This window comes from Galeopterus variegatus, unplaced genomic scaffold, assembly GCF_000696425.1.
Source record: "Galeopterus variegatus unplaced genomic scaffold, G_variegatus-3.0.2 Scaffold11, whole genome shotgun sequence".
NCBI classification, from domain to species: domain Eukaryota; kingdom Metazoa; phylum Chordata; class Mammalia; order Dermoptera; family Cynocephalidae; genus Galeopterus; species Galeopterus variegatus.
In genome coordinates, this window is record NW_007726122.1 from 739,279 (window position 1) to 743,511 (window position 4,233).

A 4,233-nucleotide genomic window follows, 5' to 3' on the forward strand; every position below is an offset into this window, starting at 1 on the left:
TGGAGAGACAACAAAATAACATTTTGTATTACTTTATAAATGAGGTGAGCCAAGAACATCATTGGAGGAGAGAGCCTAACGGAGACTGAACTGCATCTAACCAATTCACAGGGGCCCTGGGGTCAGAGCTCCTTCCTCATGGGAATGACACTGTGATGAGAAAAGCGACATTCAAATTAGGAAGAGTATAGTCATGTGTCACTTAACGATGGGGATATGTTCTGAGAAATGCATTGTTAGGCAATTTCGTCATTGTGCAAACACCATAGAGTGTACGTACACAAACCTAGATGGTATAGACTACTAAACACCTAGGCTATATGGTATAGCCTTTGGCTTCTAGGCTACAACCCTGTACAGCATGTTTCTGTACCGAATACTTTGTACAGTTGTAACACATGGGTAAGTATTTGTAAATCTAAACATAGAAAAGGTATGGTAAAAGGATGGTTTTGTAGTCATATGGGTCCACCCTTGTATGTACAGTCTGTCATTGACCGAAACATACAGTGCATGACTGTAATTAGAGGCAGAGCCACCTAAGGCCTCAGGAAAGGTCTAGGGTAAAGTTTGGGAAAGATGTGGAGTTCAAAGATGTGAAGCCGTGAGGGAAAAGGTGAGTGCCGGCTGTGGGGTGTGGAGCTTCCCTGTGCCCCTTGGGTCTGATGCTTCCAGTGTTCTGCTTCCACACCAGCCTACCTCTCTTTTCAGTGCCATGACCCCCACCACCACCTTTAAGGATAGCTTCCAGCTCTTGCAGCCTCTGGGTGGTGGATCCAATTTCTCATTAGGCTTTAATGAACCAACAGAATAACCCATGAGGAAGAGCAGAATGGATTCTAACCTTTGGGACACCTGAGGAAAATCCCCCTTCTTGGTCCAAGTCAGCAGGTGCCAAGTCTAGTGATGGCAGGGAATATTCAGAGTCATCTGGAGCACAGAGAAAGAACTCTTCTGAAGCAAACTCTGCAGACGTCTTAGATCTGACAGAAGAAGAAGACCTGGGAGAAGGTGACATCCATGAAAATGTGGACACAGATTTGCAGGCCAGCCTGGGGCAGAGTGAAGAGAAGACCGTGCCCACCACTCCCATGCCCGGCCCTAGCCCCAGTGCTGTCCAGAAGAAATCTCCCTGGTGGCAAGGCCAAACTCATCTTGGGTTAACTCCAGCTGTCCTGAACTCTGTTGTTTTGTTTGTTTTCTCCATGCTTGTGAACTGCACAACTTGAGACTGAATGTACATCTTTTGGATTTGTTTTGTTAAAAAAGAAGCACTTTTAAAATATATAGAGAGAGAAGGGTTAAGTTATGCTTGCCAGAGGTCCTGCTGACCTGTTTCTTCTCCCAGTGACATGTACATCTTTTGGATTTGTTTTGTTAAAAAAGAAGCACTTTTAAAATATATATAGAGAGAAGGGTTAAGTTATGCTTGCCAGAGGTCCTGCTGACCTGTTTCTTCTCCCAGTGACTGCGGTCAGGTTAATTGTAGGTAATAATAAATCATCACTATTGGTGTCATTGCGCAATGACACTATTGGTGTCATTCCCATCCTTAACCTGGAAAAAATCAGAATTCCACTCTCAGTGCATGGGACAGTGGATCTGATACTGGAGTAATCTGGGTACCCTGTAGCTAAGGATGCTCTCCTTGTCTTTTCTGTTGCCCTGAATAGTTGGAGCAGAGAAAGGAGTCAACACCAGGTTTGAGTTTCAGAGACAAAAGTACCCTATTCCTAACCCTAAAGAAACCCATAATTTGGTGGAGGAGTCAGAAGTCCACTGGAACAGTGACCAAGCCAGTAGAATAAGCATCTCTAATACCCAGATTGTAGTCTTGAAATATTACTTCCTTTAAAAGAAATCAGGGCAAAAATATGCTCCACTGGTTGTCTCTTGGGGTTGGGGGTAGTAATTGACTAAGAAGAGTCATGAGGGAATCTTCTGGAGTATTACATTTCTTCATAGGGGTTGTATTATATATATGTCAGTGCATTTGTTAAAATTCTGCAAATGCACACTGTTCCATCTATACCATAGAATACTGCTCGGTATTATAAAGGTGGAGGAGTTTGGATGTGTTGCCCTCCCAAAGCTCATGTCAAAATCTGATCTCCTAGTTGGCAGTGTTGGGAGGGGTTTGGGTCATGGGGGCAGATCCCTCGTGAATAGATTAATGCCCTCATTGTGGGCGCAAGGTAATGAGTGAGTTCTCCCTGTTAGTTCCCATGAGAACTGGTTGTTTAAAGGAGTCTGGCGCCTCCTCTCTCTCCCTCTCCTGCTTCCTATCTCTGCATGATCTGCTTGAACCCGTGGGCTGCCTGCCACTTTCCACCGTGAGTAGAAGTAGCCTGAGGCCCGCGTCAGATGCAGCTGTCCCAGAATCATAAGCCAAATAAGCCTCTTTTCTTTATAAATTACCCAGTATTCTGTTACAAGCAACAGAAACAGACTAATACAAAAGGAATGAACTGTTGATATACACAACAACTTGCATGACTCTCCATGGAATTATGCTGAGCAAAAAAAAAAAGCCAATCCCAATAGGTTATACACTGTATGATTCCAATTATATTTTGAAATAACACAGTTTTAGAAATGGAGCGCTGATTAATGGTTGTCGGGTTAGGGACAGAAGAGGGAAGGCAGGACAGAGGTGCAACACAAGGGATCCTTTTGGTGTTAGAACTGTTCAGTGTCTGGACTGTGGTAATGGATACATGAAGCTACACAGGTGATAAAATTGCATAGAACTTAATACGCACACACAACTGAATACAATTAAAACTGGAGAAATCTGAGTAAAATGGTGAGTTGTATTAATGTCACTATACTGGTTATGATATACTATAGTTTTATGAAATGTTACCATTGGGGGAAATGAACAAAGTGAGCAAGGTATCTCTTCTTACAACTCCATGTGGATCTTTAATTATCTCAGTAAACATTTTTTAAAAACAGTTTTATTTTTTTAACACCCCACCCCCACCCTGCCCACCCCACAGCAGCTGACTGGTATGGGGATCCAAACCCTTGATTTTGGTGTTAACAACAACACGCTCTAACAAACTGAGCTGACCAGCCAGCCCCCTAAAAACAGCTTCTTAAAGAAATGTCTGATACCATGTCTGGGCAGGAAAAGTAAAAAACAAGCCAGGAACATCTTGACGTACCGGGAAGCTATCAAAGATTACTGGGATTGTGTCAAAAGGACTGAGGAACCAACTTGGAGCCAATGACGGCTTAATTCAAGCTTCAGTAAGAATAGGAATTTCAAAGGCTTGAAACCGATAAAATACTTTTAAATCCATGAGTTCATGGTAGGTTAAGAACACACAAAAAAAACCTGAATTGGTCACTGTTATGATCTGAGCGTGTCCCCCAGAATTCATGTTTTGGAAACTTAATCCCCAGTGCAACAGTATTGTGGGACATAACAGGAGGTGGTCAGGTTGTGAGGGCTCTGTCCTCCTTAATAGATTAGTGCCACTGTAAAAATGGATTATGGGGGTGGGTTTTCTCTCTCCTCTTCTGCCACGTGAGGACCTAGTGTTCTTCTTGCCCTACCGCCTTCCTTCATGCGAAGACATAGCAAGAAGGTCCTCACTGGGTGCCAGCTCCTTGATACTGGATTTCCCAGCCTTAAGAACTGTGAGAGAATAAATTTCTGTTCTTTATAAATTACCTAGTCTCAGGTATTCTGTTATAGCCTCACAAAATGGACTAAGACAGAAATTGGTACTGGAGGAGTGGGGTGTTGCTATAACAAATACCTAAAAATATGAAAGCAGCTTTGGAACTGGATAATGGGTAGAAGCTAGAACTATTTTGAAGTGAATGCAGGAAAAATGTTGTATTGCCGTGAATGGAGGCTTAAGAGCGATTCTGGTGAGGGCTCAAGAAGAGAAGGGCTATAGGGAAAGTTCCAGTCTTCTTAGAAATTACTTAAGTGGTCTTGCCAATGAAGACTATTCTGATGAAATCTCAGAAATGAGGAACAAGTTACAGTAGTCCCACCTTATCTACCAAGGATGCGTTTCCAAGACCCACAGCGGATGCCAGAAACCGCAGATAGTACCAACCCCTATATATACTGTTTTTTTCCTATAGATAACATACCTATGATAAAGTTTAATTTATAAATTAGGCCCAGTAAGACCAAGACCCACAGCGGATGCCAGAAACCGCAGATAGTACCAACCCCTATATATACTGTTTTTTTTCCTATAGATAACA

General features: G+C 42.7%; 1 pseudogene; it reads left to right on the plus strand.

The window, feature by feature from the left end:
- The first annotated feature begins 398 nt into the window (after window positions 1-398).
- On the plus strand, window positions 399-1,164 carry LOC103604222 (annotated as a pseudogene).
- Window positions 1,165-4,233: the final 3,069 nt, after the last annotated feature.